Source organism: Mustela nigripes, chromosome 15 (assembly GCF_022355385.1).
Source record: "Mustela nigripes isolate SB6536 chromosome 15, MUSNIG.SB6536, whole genome shotgun sequence".
In the NCBI taxonomy this organism is placed as follows: Eukaryota; Metazoa; Chordata; class Mammalia; order Carnivora; family Mustelidae; genus Mustela; species Mustela nigripes.
In genome coordinates this window covers 71,549,443-71,569,690 of record NC_081571.1, presented here as the reverse complement: position 1 = coordinate 71,569,690, position 20,248 = coordinate 71,549,443, and the positions used below count along the sequence as shown (strand labels likewise).

Genomic DNA, 20,248 nt, shown 5'->3' with positions numbered 1-20,248 from the left:
TGGAGGGCTTGACTAGCTCACGTAGACCGACTGCACAGTCAGCAGGGGCAGCCTCCTGAGGTCCACCGGAAAGCTGGAGGCTGGGTAGCTCTTCTCTCCTGTCCCTCCAATGCCCAGCCCAGCCCCAGGGCCCTCATCGAAGTGTGGCCAAGTCAGGCTTTATACCACAGCTGCTGTTGATCCAATCCTAGATGCAAAACCCTTCCCTTTCCCTCTGTCTCTCTCTTTTCTTATTGCAAAGATTTTGCCGACCAGAAGAAAGCCACCTCAGCCTCCCTTATGTCGATCTCAATTGTTCCTGTAGAATCTCTTTTTCCTTTTCCTTCTTCCCACCATGTTCAGAACAATAAACCGGTTCTCTTTCTGATATGAATTCTTCTGCTCCATCTTTCATCCTTCTACTTTCTTAGGGACCTTGCTCTGACACTTAATCCCACTTTCTCAAATTTTTCACCTTTCTATTGCTCTGGATAACCAATCTTCGTTTGGGAACATGCTTTATTTTCCTTTATCCTCAAAAATACCCTCCCTCATTCAGCTGTGCTGTCGTTCTCTTGTACCTGACCTGCTCTCTGCAGATCAGGGTCAGGCGCAGATGTCTGTCTGCCTTCCGGGGTTCTGCCCATAGACTATCATCACAAAGACCCCAGCTAAATTGGATTCGAAGGGTCAGATTTATTTTCCAAAGTAAAGAGTTCTGGGCTAATTGTGTTTGGAACAGAAGCCAAAAAAGAGATTGATGATACTTCTGAGACTAGAATGGGACCCAAATGGCCTTGCCTGGTAGTAGTAGGCCAAGAAACTATGAGGACAGGAGCGTGGAGTCCTGACTCTGCCAGAGAAGGAGCTGCTGGGGCCGTTCACCACTGCAATGATTCTAAGTTCAAGTTAGGTCCATTGTACCTGAGGCCAGGGAGTTTGGATTTTTCCAAAAATGTTCCACATTTTGGGCACACAGTAACCCCCCTACTTTGTTTTTCTCAGTATATCATGGAAATTTAAACGGTCACAGAATTTTTTGTTTTTAAGCACCAAAATGACCCCATGTATCCATGACTGAATTTCACCAATAATTAACATCTTTCCTTGTCTCATTTATCCCTTTCCATGCTTTTTTTGCTAGAATATTTGAAAGCAAGTCCTATAGAACATAGTAGTTTTACCTATAAATGATTCAACATTGATCTCTTTCAAAACACAGAAAGCCAGTGGGTTAAATACTCTGCCTTTGGCTCAGGTCATGATTCCAGGGTCCTGGGATCGAGCCCCTCATCGGGCTCTCTGCTCAGCAGGGAGCCTGCTTCCTCCTCTCTCTCTCTCTCTGCCTGCCTCCCTGCCTCCTTGTGATCTCAGTCTGTCAAATAAATAAATAAAATCTTTAAAAAAAAAAAAACACAGAAAGCCAACACAAAACTAAAAAAATGACTCCTTAATAGTATCCAACTTCTAATCCTTATTTTCTTTACCTTAGTTACCTCAAATACGTCTTTTTACAGTTTTTTTTTCTTTTTCAAATTTGAACCGAAACAAGGCCCATGTACCACACGTGGTTGAGAGGTCTATTACATTTCTGTTAACCTATTAGTGTTCCCCTTTCCTTTATTATGGTCATCTAGTAATGGAAGAAATCACATCATTCATCCTGTGGAATTTTCCTGATTGTGGGCTTGCCTGTCTTGACTCCACTTTGTCATGTCTCTCCATGCCTTGTATTTGGTGGAAATGAGAAGGTGGAGTAGAAGGTTAGGTTAGATGCAGAGGATTTTCTCCCTCCTTCTTTCCCTCCCTCCTCTCCTTTCTCCTCTGCTTTCTTTCCACCAAAACAGTACTCGGCCTCAGGAGCTGCAGGGTCTGACTCCCTCCGTAGAGCCAGGGTTTCAGATCGATCCGCCTGAAACTTGAAAGATAAAGATCTCCAACCTCAGGGCACTTGGGTGGCTCAGTTGGTTGGGCAACTGCCTTTGGCTCAGGTCATGATTCTGGCGTCCCAGGATGGAGTCCGACATCAGGCTCCCTGCTCAGCCGGGAGTCTGCTTCTCCCTCTGACCTCTCCCCTCTCATGGTCTCTCTCTCTTTCTCTCAAATAAATAAATAAAATATTTTTTAAAAAAAGAAAAAAAAAGATCTCCAACCTCCTTTGTCCTTCATAGGTTATCAGTCATTGCTCATTCTTGTCTGGACCTAGGAGGGCTTTCACAATGATGACTTTTAAAATTCTAACACTCTTCTACTTTTGTCCATTATGGCTTTTCTATAAAGAACTTTGACACATCAACTGTCCTTTACCTGACTGCTCTGAGTGCAGACAGACCCACCAATCAGACTTAGCTCCGCCTCCTCCTTTGGGAAGGCACAAGTAAGTGACCAAAAGAGATAGGTGAGGTGCCCCCACAGTGCTCCCTCCACGGGAATGTAAGTGTTGGCAGTGTTTCGTTTCTACAGCAGCCAAATTTTTATTCTTCAACTCTGCAGGGTTGGCAGCCATGCCTGTGATCCACAGAGTCAGAACTGTATCCCTGCAGAAAGAGCTTGCCTTACCGCTGGCGTGCTTCTCGAAACCTACATGAGTGCCTTTGCTTGTCCTCTTGGACCAGGGCAGGGCGGTTTAACTTTCCCCGAGAAAGCTCTGAGAAGAGGCAGAACAAGACATTAGTAGCCTATGGGGCCATATAGCCCTTGAAGCTGTTCTTATTTTCTGTTCTTCCTTTCTGTTTCTTCCTGTTCTAATTTTATTCTTAAGTTCTACCCAGCAACACGGTTTGATATGATCTACCTGATACTATACAGTGAGTCTAGATCATATTAAAGGATACAAGACCAGCAACACAAAAATCCCTGAAGTGGGAGAGTCCTTTCTGTGGTTGAGTTCCTAGGAGGAAAATAAATTACATGCACATTGACAATTCAATTCTATTTCCCTCTCCACGCTTCTGTCTGAATATTTTCTATTTATCTTTCATTAATCCTGGCTTGTACTGTACACAATCTGAAACCCATGCATTGAATTCCTAATTTCAAATACTGTATTTTTTTTTAATTTATGCAATGAGCTTTTGGTTATCTTTATTCTATCACTTCTGTGACTTTTTTTTTTTTTCTTCATTTGATCCATTTTATCCCTTTCCCTGTATTTCCTAGAACTGAATAATCAGTTATTTTAAAGTCTTTTTCCGTTTACTCCAATGTCATATAACCATTGGGTCTGCTTTTATTGCCTGCCATTTTACTCATGTTCCTTGGCCGAGTCATCTTGTCTCCTTGCATGTCCATTAATCTTCGCTTGAATGACAGACGTTGCGTTTGAAGGAACTCAAAGGGGCTCCCCTGAGAGGTTGTTTTTATTCCAATGATTTTACTTTTCAATTGTAAAATTTCTATTGAATTCCACTTCTCTTCTGAAGTTTCCTCTCCTTCACCAAATACACAATTTTCCTTTAACTCTTTAAACATATATAAATAGCTCCTTTAATATCTTTGTCTGTTAAATCTAGCCTCCGGTTCATATTAGTTTCCTCTGGATGCTGTAACAGATTATGACAAATTTAGTGGCTTAAGACAACACAGAATCACTTTCTTTCAGAGGTCAGAGGTCAGGAGTCCTGCCTTGCTTCTGGAGGTTCTGGGCTGGAAGCCATTTCCTTACGTTTCCCAGATTCAAGGCGTCTGCCAACTGCACTCCTTGGTTCACGGCCCCGCCTTCCATCTTCAAAGCCAGCAGCGCAGTATCTTGGAATCTCTCTGACCTGTGCTTCTAGTGGTCTATCCCCTCCCTCTGGCTCTGATTATCCTGCCTTCTTTTATTGTAACCCTTGCAATTACATTGCCTCCCCCGCTATCCCCAATAAGTCAGGTTAATCTCATCTCAAAACCCCAAACTGAATCACAGCCTCCAAGTCCCTTTTTCTGTGTAATTTAGCATATTTGCAGGTTCTTGGGGTTGGGGCAGGACATGTTTGGAAAGATGTTATCTAGCTGACCACAGTGGTTTTTTAAAGACCAGCTGGCTAACCCAACAATAGCGACAATGTAATGTGACCTTGAGGCTAGTTTATTTTTCCTTTTATTTTGTTAAATATTATTTCTTTATTTATTTGAGAGAAAGAGAGAAAGCAAGAGCATGCACAAGTGTGGGAGGAGCATAAGGGGAGGGACAAGAAGACTCCACACAGAGCATGGATCCCAACTCGGGGCTCGATCTCATGACCCTGAGATCATGACCTGAGCCAAAATCAAGAGTTGGATGCTTAACTCACTGAGCCACCCAGGTACCCCAAGGCTAATTTCTAATAGCTTTTCTTTTCTTAGCTGTGAAACACATTTTTCTGTTTTGCATGTCTAATTTATTTTATTTTATTTATTTTATTTTTTAATTTTTTTCACTGCATATAGGACATTATGAATATATCATTGTGGAGACTTTAGAGTCTATTATTGTCCTCTGAAGACTGTTGACTTTTCTCTGGTAGATGCATCAGTTACTTGCTAATCACTTTAAAACTGCGTCAACTTGGTTTCACAGTTTTTTAAAGAACAGATTTGTGAAAAACTTGAGATGTTTTCCACACTCTTCTAATCCAGCAGGACCCCAAATACCAAATTCTTTCTCCTCTGGTCTTTTCCAAACTTCAAAACATGTTTAGGACAGACTTACTTTGGGGCATAGTCTTTACTACCAAGATTCAGTTTTCTGCTGTCTCAGTGAGATTAGTTACTAGCTAGTTAGTAACATTTTTCTTCCCTGGTTGGGCCAGAATGACAACCTCCCCTAGCATTGCTCCAACATTAGTTTTTCTCCGGTGCCTTAACGGCCTCTTGCTGGTCAATCTCAAGTGATCTCACCCTGCAAACACAGCCGTTGGCCCAGGAATCACAGCGAATTTCCATATATTTCTGCTCCCATGATTTCATCATCCTTGGTGCTCTACTCCAAATATTTCAGATGCTTCAGCAACGCCAAACTCCATCTCCTTAGCTCAGTGGGACCACATGACCTCTGTTCTCTACTTAAACTTCTGATCTCTGCACCATAGGTAGGAAATTACACCTGGACACAGATCCGGGGTGACTGTGGGGCTCACACTATTACTTTGTCTATGGGCCCAGCTTGACGACACTGGATATATGTGTTGTCCAGTCCTCTTCTTGTTAATGGTGCAAGAGCATCTCCCTTCTGTTCCCCTACAGTCTGTGCCAGCTGAGGGAGCAGCACCCACGTGGGATGTTTCCTGCCTCGCCCATGAACCTTTTCCACTATTCACTCTTCTAAACTGTTGGGAGATTTTGATTTAAACATGGAGGTGGAACCACTTATCTCTTCCCCTCCAATGACACTAACATAACAACAGGAACATAACTGTAAAGATATTAGAAGATTTAGAAACTGAAAGCCTGTGGATGAATGGTGAAACCCAATGAAAACAAAGCTGGTCCAGCAGAGAATCCAGAGACGGGCTAATGTAGTCCCTCCAACCATAAAATTCTAAGGGATTAGAGGTACTGGCTATTTCTTGGAGAGGGTTGTAAGCGGGGCTGATTGCAAGGAGTTTGATTTAAAGCTAGAGTCAGAAACAACGGCATCTCTAGATACTCCCTCTTCTATACAAACCAATGATGGACGCTTTTCCACAGCAGAATTCAAAGCTTTTCAATCTGGGGAGGTCAGACCAGGAAGTTTCTTGGGGACAACAGATAAAACTGAAGGCAGCATCAAAGAAAGGTCCGATATATCTGGTAGAAACATGTGGCTCTGATACCTGATACTGGAAACTCATGTTTCCATTTCCCAGCAGAATATTGGTGCATTCTTCTCCATGGAAATGAAAAGATGTCAATAATCAATATAATTTATTAGTACTAGTGATGTGCTGGGCTCCCTTTTCTTCCTCTGCTTTCTTCATGCACCTGCGTGATCTGACTTCAAAGACCATGCACAAAACCACTACACTCTCCTGACTTACATAAAAGAAGAGAAAATTCTAGATGCTAACAGCTGGGGCAGAGCTCAGCCTACTTACCCACGGTGCTGCCAACTAGTTGACCTGCTTGTCAACCCTACTTCTTAGTGCCTTACTCTTCAGAACAAGCAGACAGCCACAAATAAGGCAAGCGATGAAAGTCTATAGTACAATCAGAGGCTCCAAAATAAACAAACAGGGAAAAAGCACATTGGGAAAGAGAAACACTGTAGTGAGCACAAGAAAACTTCAAAACACCTTTAAATTAATACTCTCTGAGACATCTTTGACATAGACCAGGAGGTTCTAAGGAATGACTGTTCAAAGCAACACAGAGCTCTTGGATACTGAGCTGGGGAAGATGAGTGGGGTTAGTCCACATCCCCTTCATTAATGGCCTGTAGCTTGGCACGTACTTTGCTCTGGGGAGTCGAGAGTTCTCCTGGCATGTCCTTTCAATGTATTCTAACTGTTTGATAACTAGAAGAAAGTCTATGAGGCTGGTCACAGGATACCAGTTATTACCTGATTTCAGTGCAGGTGAAGCGTTCTCTGATTTTTGTAACTTTGTGCACATTACAGAGGTTTTAGGAAAGTGGAGTTTCTTTTGAGTGCACCTAAACCACTGAGTTTCTTGGAGTGCTCTATTTCCTTATTCTTTTTTAGTCCTATGATTAGATATGAAATAAAAGTAGATACTATGGGATTACATAATAGCATATAATTTGTTTTCTATGATTTAAAAATATGCTCACAGCTTGAACACATTGTTTTTCTTTTAGAAATGCTCACTAACACTACCTTGATGTTTCTAAAGGATGTGGGGTTTTTTTGATTAATCGCAGTGCCTTCCACAAACATTTAAAAAATAAAACATAGATGCATAAAATCCTCATTCTTTATTTATATTGTTGCTCGTTGAGTAGAGGGATTTCTAGAATGGAGGAATGCAATGTTTAGGACTCAGTATCAGTTTTAACTCTATTCAGGTTAACTCATACCAGCATCTTGTAAACCTTTATGTTATTGTGCTACCCCTGAAGACAGAGACCTTCATGGTGAGCAAGTCCACTTTCAAAGATGCTGCAGTCTTGCAAACCGGCGGCATTATATTCCTATGTACCTCTCAGGTTGGTTGCTTATGCTGTGCTGCCTTTACTTATCAAATCTTAGCAAAATGTTTATCCAGTTCATTTTGTGTACTAGTTTATTATTATTCTAGCTATGTTCTGAAGAGCTCAATCTGAAGGGATTATTTCAGGAACATATATAATTATCTAAATCTCTCTTACCAATAACTCTAAAGGGTGTTCTAAATGGCAAATCCACAGAAATATCTTAGGGTGTTAATTGTACATGGTTAAATGCCCCATTTATCTGTTTAAATCCACCGAAGAGATGAACAATACTACAGTATTTGGTATTAAATACTTAGTGTTATCCCATTGTCAGAGGCAACATTATAAATATCTGAATCTTAAACCAGGAAAGCCAAATAAAATAAAATAAAATAAAATAAAATAAAACTACATATGCACCACAAATAATGTTCTCTGTATCAAATAGCAAACTACCTTCTTACAAAACATTTTCTGATTCACATAGTCCATTTAAAACTTCAAATAATAGGCTTTTTTCCCCCTCTAAACCTAGTTATTATTTGTATTTAGGAATTAAAACAAGGCCAATATTAAGGCCTCATTCAATTTTTAACCATTCACAAAAGTGCTGCTAAAATTTAGTGTCTTTTTAAAAAAGATTTATTTATTTGTTTATTTATGTATTTGAGAGACAGAGAGAGGGAGCATGAGTGGAAGGGGCCAAGGGAGATAGAATTCTCAATCAGACTCTGTCCTGAACATGGCCCCCATGCTGGGCTCTATCCCAGGACCCCAACATCATGACCTGAGCCAAAACCAAGAGTTGGATGGTCAACCTACTATGCCACCCAGGTTCCCCTAAAGTTAAGCTTTTGAGAAGCTTTCTCCAACCATCCAGCAATATGTGAGAAGATGTGATGTATGGAACAACAACAAAAATGAGCCCTTATTAGAATAAGAAATATCTGCTTATAATCTTAATTCTTATTTGACCAGTTTCCAGGTATGGAAAATTCGTGCTTAAAATGAGTCTGTGTATTGCCTTTGAAGATGAGGAAGAAGACCGTTATTGCTGATAACATGCTAAATTATATGTACTGCATGAGCCTCCCGATGGAAACAGCAAAAATGGATAAATAAAATACTTTCATTAACACCCATAAAAATGCTCACTGAGTTGGTAGGAAACTAAAGAATCTAAACTAAAGGGTAAAAATACATATACAGATGGGAAAATAGAAGTCAGTGAGAAGCAAAAGCTGTAATTTTCCAAATAGTATCTGGTATTTTGAGCCAGATACCAAAACAGATACAGTTGGGATGAGAAGGTGAGCATATATCCTGGTTTACCGAGGACAGCATTAGTTAATATCTATTGCCCTGGTCTAATTTTTAACAGCACCCACTCTTATTCTTAAAGGTGTCTTGAGTGATACATTCTAAGAGGTAGGACAAAATGTAGGAAACTCAAAAAAGTAGAGATTCCAGTAAGAGATCTTGCAAAACTCTACACGTTAATGGACTCTACTTTCCATGTTAGGAAGAATGATAAATACGGCTACAAAGCAGAAGGGAGCAGCATGGCATATGTAATAGGCTGCATTTATTTTGACACGGGATAGAAGGAAAATGAATCGCCCCTGAGAAATCATAGTCAGCATCAAGCCCTCATGTAAACTTGTTGTTATCTGCATGTGAAAATTGAAGTTCAAGTGGAGAATTGCACTTAAAGTGATTTCCAGATGGGAATACCACCACGTAACTGACAGAGTATATGGGAAACCTCTCTGAGGCGACACAGTTTTAACCTAGGTCTCCAAGAATTCCTAGTGGTAAAATTTCCAAGGAAAATGAGAAACACATTTTAAAAAATCCCAAGAAATGCCAAAAAAAGGGCACAATGGGTGAAATATATCAGAGTTGGAGGATAGAAGAATCAGACCATCAAAAGTCTCCTATGTGAGAAATATCAGGAATGGGTTGTAAAATAGAATGTGTATTTTGTTTAAAAATTTAAGAAAGCTTTGAGAGGAGGAGTGATGAAAAGGAGATGATAAAATGATTGAGCAAATTTAGAAAAACAGACTTCTAGAAATAACAAATATAAGTTGAAATAAAAAATATTAATGGATTGGTAAAACAGAGATTAGACACAGCAAAAGGAAAATTAATTAACTGGGAATGGGATAAGAGAAAAAAAAACTACCTAGAATGCAACTCAAAGAAACAAGAAAATGAAAAGTAAAAAAGAGATTTGGAGTGAAGTCTGAGAAGCCTTGCGTATACACAAGCAGATATTCTTAAGGAGATGGGAAAGAGAACAAGGAAAAAGCAAAAACAGTTGTGCAATTAGTTCGTAACTGTTTTTTGTATCACTTGACAAGGGAACAAATGGATCACACAGAGGAAGGTTTTGCATAGAACAGTGATGAAGGGGCATCTGGGTGGCTCAGTGGGTTAAGCATCCAACTCTTGATTTTGGCTCAGGTCATGATCTCAGGGCTATGAGATCAGGCCCTGCATTAAGCCTCATGTTGGGCTTTGCATTGGGCATAGAGTCTGCTTAAGATTCTCTCTCTCCCTTTCCTTCTGCCCTTCACCGCCCCTCTAAACACACAAACATGCACACAGTGATGAAAATCTGTCATAAAGCAAGGATTGCAATGAACCCAATTCTGTTCACCTGGGAGTTATAAAAGATAAGGAAGTCAGCCAGCCACTAAGTAAATAAGTAAATATCAATCTATCCAAATGAAGTCAAGAAAGAAAAGGGAAAAAGAAGCAAAAAAGTGGGATAAACAGAAGCCATAAAATAAGGTGGAAAAATCAATACAAATATGTCAGTAATTACAATAAGTGTGAAAAGACTAAATATCCCAGTTAAAAATAATAGGACTTTCAGACTACACTTTAATTGAATATAATGTATGTTCTTTAAAGATACATATCTAAGACATAAAGCAACTTAGTAACTTACGGGAAAAAAATGCAACATACTTTAACAATGAAATAAGTAGGACCAGAAATTGTCTCAAAACAATAGAACTTTATTACACACTAAAAAAAAAAAAAAAAAAAAAAAAAAAAAATCAGTGTGGATGTTCTTGGTCAGAATATCGTTTGTGTCTACACAATGAGTCAGGGACCCAACAGCTTTTCATTTCATGGGGCCTCCACTGCCCAGGGACCGGGAAGTTATAGCCATAACTGGTCTAGCTGTAGATCCTCATTATCTGGCTATTTAGGAATTAAAAGACTAGTTATCTGGCAACAATCCCACTCCAATACATAGAAACAGAATAAATTAAAGAAATTATCAATGTGAAAGCTCCTTCAGAAAAAGGAAAGGAAAGAAGACAATCATCATGGGAACGTTGGAATCCTGCCATAAAGTCATTGGGAAGACGATTTTCCCTTGGTGTGGTGTTCTTTACCTTGATTAGGCTCAGTTCTGTTCTCTAGAAGAAACGTCTTTTCCACAGCTCCCTGCTGTCCAACATGTATTTCCTGATTGTTTCTTCTCTGAGGCAAGGCTTTCAAGCTTTAGCAAGCATCGGAATCCCCTGGAGGGCTTACTGCAACACAAATTGCTAGGCACCATGCCTATAATTTTCGATTCGATGAGTCTGGGTGATTTACATTTCTAACAGTTTCCTGGGTGATGGTGAAGCTGTTGGTTTGGGGACCACACTTTGGGAGAACCACTGCCCTAAGGCCCCATCTGAAATGGGCTGGAGGCGTACGTTCTCCTTGAGGAAGTTGTTTTCACTGCCAACTTCCTACAGGGGCAAGTTTGGAGGCATGAGAGCTACATTATAGTCCCAGGCTTTTTTAAAACCAGACTTCAGTTTATTTAGCAAGAGACTTCCCACAGATACTTACTAGATTCCTTATCTATTTGCTTCCAGTAAATCCCATGTATGGATAACCGTATTAATTCTACCCTGGATCAAATTATCTGATACGTATCTTTGCTTTCTGCACCCCACCTCCCATGGTTGACTCTCTCAATGCAATCTTGAGGGTATGTCATAAAATAACCTTGAGTTGAAAAGAAATAACCTTAATGCAATCTTTGCCACAGGGCTTAATCCCTTTGTGTAATTAAGAACCCCTATTGGAACTTTGCTGTTCAAAATCCTTTTTATTCTAACTTAAAAAAAAAAAAAGATATATTTATTTATTTGAGAGAGAAAGAGTGAGAGCAGGGTGGGGGGCAGAGGGAGAGAATCTCTTGCAGACTCTGCACTGAGCCAGGAGCCCGACTTGGGACTTGGTCTCACAACCTATGAGATCATGACCTGAGCCAAAACCAGTAGTCAGATGTTTAACCAACTGGGCCACCCAAGCACCTCTCATTCAAACTTTTAATCCTGGCTTAGAGTGCAGAAACAGTTTTGCCAAGCCCCAGTTTCTAGGCTCTTTCCATAACTTTCCATCTCTGCTCTTGGGTTTGCCACTACTTGCTGGGACACATCTTCTTTACATTTTGCTATAAGCAGTGAACAAAAATGAACACACTAGGGGCACCTGGGTGGCTCAGTGGGTTAAAGCCGCTGCCTTCGGCTCAGGTCATGGTCCCAGGGTCCTGGGATCGAGCCCCGCATCGGGCTTCCTGCTTGGCGGGGAGCCTGCTTCCTCCTCTCTCTCTATCTGCCTGCCTCTCTGCCTACTTGTAATCTGTCTGTCAAACAAATAAATAAAAATTTAAAAAAAAAAATGAACACACTAATATTTTTCTAGCTCCTTCCAACTCCTGCTTGCAGATCTACACAACTACTAGGTACCAGATACACTTTCAAAATTACAGCAGGTAAAGCTTTATGCTACCATGGGATGGACTCTGTATTTCTGTCTTGCCTTATGGATTTCCTCGCTGCCTCCCACCCACCTATAATAGATCAATGCTACAAATTTCACAATTTGTTAAGGGGGTTTTTAACTTCAAGATGCCGATTTCCATACTGGTTAGGGTAATGATGGCTGATGAAACAAAGTAGCCCCAAACATAGTGGTTAATACAACACAAATCCTAGTCCTGCTGAAGTGACTGCCCAGCATAGGTGTTCCTGGCTGGCAGGTTATTTACCTGGTGCAGGGCTTCAAGCATCTTTGTTCCTTCCATTGGTAGCTTCACCAAATCCTAGTAGAGCAGAGTCCTTGAATCTTTGTGGATGAGGAAAAAGAGAAGGCATACACAACTTCTATTAGTGTCACATCACTTCTACACATATTCTAGGGTCAAGAGGAGGAGGAGGAACTGGGACTGTTTGAGGGTGACCCGGGGAGGAAGGAACCACTGAGGACCCAGAGCTTTAAGTGGTCAAAGCTCAAGTTAGGGAGATGGGGGAACAATCGGAGAAGCTTAAGGAGCTACAGAACGAGGTAGAGAAACAGATGAATATGAGTCCACCTCCACACAATGTTGGCCCAGTGATCATGTCCAGTGAAGAGAAGATGGAGGCTGATGCCTGTTCTATCTGTGTTGGCAAAGCGGACTATGATGCAACAGCAGAAGGGCCAGAAGCACTCGTTCATGGCTGTGGTTCAATCAACTGCCTTACCTTACTCTGTGACAGGTCTAGTGGCCATCCTAAAGGGTTTGCATATATAGAGTTCTCAGACAAAGAGTCAGTGAGGACTTCCTTGGCCTTAGATGAGTTCCTATTTAGAAGAAGACAAATCAGGGTGATCCCAAAACGAACCAATGGACCAGGGTTTCCCATGAGCCCGAGACCATGCTGGACCACCAACTACAACAGTTCCCCCTCTCCATTCTACAATGGTTTTACATTCTATAATGGTTTTACAGGCCCTGGGGTTGCGTCTACAGGGGCCGGGCTAGAGCAACATCATGGTATTCCCTTTACTTAAAAAAATAGTGTGTATTAGGAGGTGGGGGGGGGGGGGGGGAAAGAAGGAAAAAGAAAAAGAATTAAAAAAAAAAGATGACCTTGATGGAAAAAAAATACATATATATATATATATTTTTTTTTAGAAAAAGAGTGTCATTAGATTCCATCTCCACGCAAAGATGAATTAACTAATTGCTGACTAAGAAGCTACTTCCCCACTGTCCTCAGAAAGGGGAGAGGAGCATGATGTAGGGGGAGCCTGCAGACAATCAAATTTCCTTGCCACAAAAATGAAAGATAACACAGTAACACTTCAGAACGCAAAGGAGTCTGTCTTTAAAAACCTGAAAAAGGAAAGGATCTTTAAACAAGCCACAAGAGTTACAACCCTTTAAATGGATAAATTCAGGGCACCTGGGTGGCTCAGTGGTTTAAAGCCTTTGCCTTCGGCTCAGGTCATGATCCCAGGGTCCTGGGATCCAGCCCTACATGGGGCTCTCTGCTCAGCAGGGAGCCTGCTTCCCTTCCTCTCTCTCTGCCTGCCTCTCTGCCTACTTGTGATCTCTATCTGTCAAATAAATAAATAAAATCTTTTAAAGAAAAGTTATTTAAATGGATAAATTCAACACATAAAAAATGAAGAGCTTCTATTCATCAAAGCACACCATAAAGAGAGCAAAAGACAAGTCTCAAATGTATTGAAAGACTGTCTTAAAAGATATTTGCTATAGAAACGGCTGACCCTACATATCCAGAATACACAAAAAAAAAGTCCTTACAAGTGAAGAAAAGAGATAATTCAGTAGAAACAATAAGTAAAAATACAGAGCCATTTCCCAGAAGTAGCGTGAATGGCCAACAGAGAGATAGAAAGCAGCTTCAACTCATTGGTATTCAGGGGAATGCAAAATTGGACAGCAGAGAGCGGCCATTTCAATTCCAGCAGATTGGTTAAGAGTTTGAAAGTTGGACAACGCAAAGTATCAGTGAGGAAATGGAGCAAAGGGAATTCTCTTACAAGAAAAACCATTCATACGTTAATTTGTAAACAGGGATTGCCATTGCCTCATAAAGAAAGGGGAGAGGGAGGGGGGGGTCCTTGTTTTCTCATTGTTCAGTAGTAAACTGTGTATATGTGTGTGTGGGGGGGAGAGAGAGACAGAGACAGAGAGAGAAGAGAGAGATCTATTTCACAATATAAACACTGACCACAGTACTCTTGCAAATGCGATGGAAGAATTATGGAAAAGATGGTGGTCAGTTACATTGGACATATTTGTGACATCTCACACTGCCTCTTCCCAGTCCACCTATTTAAAAGTGGCCCTTTCTTCTATCACTGGATAAGCAATGGCTAGCATTTCCTCAGATCCACATAAATGCCGGCCTCAAATCCACCCCATCTTTTCAGTCTTCTGAGTCCTGGGGACCATGGGAGGAGAGAGCTGAGCGATGGAATCTTTTCCATCCCAACGCACAGCCCTCTGCACGAACCTCACGGAGTCAGCGCACCTTCTGTTGATGTCAGAGGGGTTAATTAAGAAGAGTTGGTGTCATTTCCAATAATTACGAGAGATCAAAATTTACAGAAGGCGCTCCGAGGGCCTGGAGGCTCTAGCAAACAAATCTGCCTCTGACCACACCGCCACAGATGTTACATCTCAGAATGGATTTTTCAAATCACCGTGGCTTGTGGAAGGCCGGAGCAGGAGGATAACCTGGTTCCCACCTCGTGCGCCAGACTTGAAAACGGGAAAAAGGGCCCCACAAAATGCCATATGGCTGTACTCAGCCGTCTTAAAGATGGACACAATTCATTTTCTATTTCTCAGAGAAGTGAAATTTAGAGCTTTTTCTCCAGCAGCCAGGATTTAAGGACAGAAAGAGGCTCTTCCCTGTCAACTTTCAAACTGAAATAACCAATTCTTATAATAAACTATCAAATGCAGTCTAAAAGAGGCAGAATTTTACACGGCCCTGTGTTGGGGAACACGGGAAAAGAGGTTGGAAAAAATAAATTGGAAGTTTGCGCCGGTCTTTGTGGAACGTGAGGTGAAGCCATTCTAGAATGTTCCTCTCTCTGAAGGCGCTCCCCAAACCATTTCAAATACTAAGAGCACAGCAGGCTCTCCTTTATCCCCCTCAGGCGAAATTTTGCTCCCTAATTGCACATTACTTTGCCTCAAACGCCGGAAACAAAATAACCACTAGAGGGCATAGAAAACCTTATTAGAAATAAAAGTGCCTCAGAGAAAACCCTCAATATCTGAAAAAAATGAAAAGCTTAAAATGCTGTCTTAGCCAAAGACAGCTGGGAAAGGCAAAGTGAGGGTGCATTTTAAAAATACAATCTCTTTCTATAAAATGTGATCCTCCTTTTGGAATATGAATTAAATAGACAAAATTGGTACATGGGCGCATTTTCCCACTGATGTGAAACGATTTCTAACCTACCTTACAATTTAGATTAGCTCGTAGATATCAGTGGTTTTCCTCCAGAAAGTGGCTATTAAACATTACAGTACTATTGGTTTGCAAAACCAACACTTTCCTAATTCACTGTTCTTGGAAGCTTCCAAGAGAACCCTGAACCATAAGAGGTGCAGGTCTAGTGTATGGAGATTTTTGGGGGGAAACAGTAGGATCATCTGTTTTAGGAATCTGATTGTGCACTGAACTCACTGGTATGTAGAACAATGATCATTGAGTTAGCTAATCCTTCCTCTGGTTCTCGGTTTATGGTCCTTCCTTGCACTGATGCTGGTGGGAGTGATTGGAGGCGGTTGTGGTATTCATCTTGGGTCTGTGGGTCTTCAGGATGTAAGAAATGCATGTCAGCTTTGGAATTCTGCTTGGTAATAAAAATGAATTGCTAAACCATGCTATGACTTCATTTGCCAACTACATTCTTTCTGTGTCTGCTGAAGTACAAAATATTCCAAGGGTGCTAAAATCAGTGTGAGCTACAAGCAAACTGTTTTTTTTTTTCCTTAAAAATCTTTTTTTCTCTTAAAACTCATATGATTTTTGTACTTTTTTATTTTATTATTTTTTACTATGTTATGTTAGTCACCATACAGTACATCATTAGTTTTTAATGTCATGTTCCATGAATCATTGTTTGCATACTCCATGCAATACATGTCCTCCTCTAATACCCATCACTGGGCCAACCCATCCCCCTATCCCCCGCCCCTCCAAAACCCTCAGTTTGTTTCTCAGAATCCACAGTCTCTCATGGTTCATCTCCTCCTCTGATTTCCCTCCCTTCATTTTCCCTTCCTTCTCTTAATGTCCTCCATGCTATTTCTTATGTTCCACAAGTAAGTGAAATCATATGATAATTGACTTCTCTGCTTGACTTATTTCATTCAACATAATCTCCTCCAGTCCCATCCACACTGATGCAGAAGCTGGGTATTCATCCTTTCTGATTCAGACCATCAGAAAGGTCCAAATACACATATTCCATTGTGTATATGGAACACATCTTCTTTATCCATTCATCCGCTGAAGGGCATCTCGGCTCTTTCCATGGTTGGGCTATTGTGGACATTGCCACTATGAACATTAGGGTACAGATGGCCCTTCTTTCTACTACATCTGTATCTTTGGGGTAAATATGCAGTAGTGCAATTGCTGGATCAAAGGGTACCTCTATTTTTAATTGTTTGAGGAACCTCCACACTGTTTTCCAAAGTGGCTGCAAACTCTTGGTAAGTATGGATGCATCAGGAAGACGGGGTTGTGCCCTGAGGCTGCATCTGCCTGGGGAAGAATGAGGCAGGGGGTGTGGGCTGGAGAGGAGATGCTGGGGGAAGTTTGGTTTATTCCAACAGTTAATCATTTGTTTTAAATCTGGGGGAAAGTGGAAGTCAAAGGAGAAATTGTCAAGGAAGAATAAAAAGTTATCTTGTGAGTTATTTGGTTACATAGAGCTTGTGGCAGAATGGGAAGGAAAAGGAGAATGAAAATGAAACAAAAGGAGATAACATGTTATGACAGAGCATATGTCGATAATATTTCAACCTGGAGACGGCTCTTATCTTTTGTCTTATCTTCAGGGATGGAAATATGGATGAAGTGGAGAGAAGCTTTTGGAAGAGACTCTCATCCCTAGTGACAGGTACAGTTTCCAGTCCAAAGAATTCAGTGGAATCTCATCTGAAATTCCCTTGAGTGTCAGAAACATCCCAAGTGAGCAGAGATTTTGAGGATTAAGTTTTCTCCTGAAAAGGCAGTCCATATGCTTCCATCTTTACTGCGTGCTCACTTGGTATGTACAATAGTGGAGACATTTCAAGTCAGAGTTAAGAGGAACCATTAGACCTTAGACTAATGATGATGGTAATGATTGCAATGATGACAGCAAACTCTTTAGAGGGCTTAGTTGTAAGCATTTTACATATATTAACCAATTTAGTCCTTACAATGACCCTACAACTTAGAAATTACTATTATTATCCCCATTTTATAGATGGCACTGAAGCACAGAAAGATTAGGAAACTCACCCAAGGTCATGGGAGCAATAAACAGTGGAAACGGAATTGACCTCAAGGAATCTATCCCAGGCTCTGCAGTTTTAACCACTGGCCAAACTGTTTTTCTAATAAATAAATATGCTTTGCTAGCATTTTAATTGTCTGTTATTATATTATATTACATTACTTTTTAATACTTTATTGTCTATTAGCACTTGTGTGAATGCAAGGTAGTAACCTGTAAACCCTTGGAGTTCAGGTGTTCTGTACCAACTGATGGACCCTTGCATGGGTTAAAAAGAATACCCTCATAGAAGAGTGAGCAGTAAATAAATACCCATATCTGCACGCCGTTTCATCCTGATCATGTATTTTAAAATATACAGTGGTGTCTCAAATAGTTAATTCTAAGGAAACAGACCTCAACAATGTTCTTCATATTAGAACATACCAGAAATGTTTAGATTCCTAGTCACCTGAAAGAAATAGTTTGGGGAAGTCCTAAAGCAAGTTCAGACTACTGGTGTCACTAACTCAGCATGTCTCATCTCCTGCATTATCTTATTCCCACATCTTCCTCTTGAGACTTTTCCTTATACTTATGACTGTAGACAATTTGCTCTAGCCAAGCAGTCCAGAAACTTTCATGAGAGAGATATCACACAGTGTTGAAGCTTCCTCTGAAGGTAAGTTTCCCTCCCGTTAGTCATATTTAAGTAGAGCTTAATTGAAAACTTTATGACTTTGATCGAACTTAATGGAACTTCTCAACCAGAAAATACTGAAGGAATGCCATGAGCCACTGTTTGCATTGGCATAGTTCGCCTGTTCCCATACTTCTCCCCACCAAGATAGAAGTCTTCAAAATATAGGTTTTCTCTTTAGTCCAATCATATGAATTCAGGCACTTTCTTATTATATTTATTTGAGCATCCCCCTGAAATTTTCTTATCATTTCTTTCAGATAATTCTTTAGACATTAAAGAGGTTTCAAAAACCATAAAACAATGCTCCCCTTTTCACAAGTATTTTCTGCTTTGCTCAATATAGTTATCTTTCAGAAATATGCATTATTTATGTTAACATGTGATGGGTTTATTGTCATTATTAAGTTAATAAATACATGAAAAACTTTTTTTTTTGCTTTAATATCAAACATGACATGGATAGATATAATCCACATGAATCAGAGTTCTTTGAAGTCCTCAGAACTTTTTTTTTTTATGAGTCGAGAGTGGTCCTGAAGACCAAAGAGCTTAACTTTAATGGTTGCAATCTCTGTGCCGTCAGGGAACGGTGCCACCTTACAATGCCAAGACCATAGGGCTGGAATCTACAGACCTGATTGTGATTGGGACTGCCCATTTACTAGGAGGCGAGCCCTTCATCCTTTCACCTGTAAGGCAGAGATCATAGTAACTATTTCTAGGAATGTTAGAAAGCTGGTGTAAGTTGCCCCAGGTAATGTGCCTAGCCCAGTGCCTGGAATCAAGTAGGCAAGAAATACACAGTAGCTTCCTTCCCCTCTGTTTGACCCAGGTGACTGGTATCCACCTTCCCATTGCATCATATTGTCTTTCAATCCTTTATTTTTACCCCAAGAGTATAACAAAGAACACCTGCTTATCTCTTTCCTAGTTAGTACTCTCTCTAAATCTCTCTTCCTGACAAAATCTTCAAACCAAAATGACAACTTAAATTTATATAACACTTGCTATACACTGGGTATCGCTGTCAGTACTCCTGTCTTCATTCCCTGAATCCCAACGACAAACCCAAGTCTTAGGAGCTATTAAGGAGAGCACGGTTTTACAGGAGAATAAACTTTAGTATGGATAGCAATTAAGATCACCCAACCAACCGATGCTAGGCATCGGTTGAACTAGGGCTGCACTTGAACTAGGGCTGTTTCCAGATTCTGTGGGTTTGACTTCTACTCCCAGTGCCAAATACTTTCTAACGGCTCCTAAGGAACTCTGTACAGGAGCCCACTGGTTCTGTACATATCCACTCAAAATATGACTAATGGTGAATTGACTTAATAATATCAATATCTGCTCAGTTGAGAAATTACAACAGTGTCTTCTCTCTTGTATCAGTGTCTCTGTGGCAAAACAGATAGACCTGTCCTCGTTGAAATAGGGTAGGACTGACAAACCCATGCTTGTTCTTCTAGGTTATAGCTCTCTGGGACTGCTGTTACTTAAACACAATCAGATAATTGCCTCTGGCAGATAAACAGGAACAATTTAATATTTTCCTTCCAAATAATTGCATTTCAATCAATTGATTGGACTAAGCCCTCGGTATCAATTGCTACTTGACAGCCTGTGTTGGCCATCTTTAAGTTGTTGGGTTTGGAGAGACCGGGGCGTTTGGTATTTTTGCTTCTGTTGGCATGTGTGTATCCACAGATACTGGAAACTTCATTTTAATAACATAATTACATAAATGTACGACACACATTGTGTATGCACTCAAGTAGTAATTTCAAAACACATTGTAATTTTTAGAACAGATGCTACAAAACTGCTGGAAGAATCCAAACAAGCTATTGTTTGGTGCCATGAGAATACTTCTCTTAATTTGCTTTTTTCCCCCCTCACCTAGGTGTTAAACGACTGTCATTATCTGTGTCATCTCCAGTGCCTAATCAAGTTAATTCAGAACACCAAATATTTTTCTACAATAGAACATAACTTGTGCTAGTTTCCCCAAGCTCAGTGGAAAGTTTAGAGTCATAGAATATTAAAGCTGGAGGGGCCCTGAGGGACCATCTAGTTTCTCCCTCTAATTTTACAGGTGGGGAAAATTAGTGGTATAAGGTTCACGTGGGGTCTATGGTTTAGGCAGGGAT

The 20,248-nt window shown here is 40.5% G+C and overlaps 1 pseudogene; it reads left to right on the top strand.

Moving 5' to 3' along the window:
* Nucleotides 1-12,382: 12,382 nt before the first annotated feature.
* On the top strand, nucleotides 12,383-12,936 carry LOC132002691 (polyadenylate-binding protein 2-like; annotated as a pseudogene).
* Nucleotides 12,937-20,248: the final 7,312 nt, after the last annotated feature.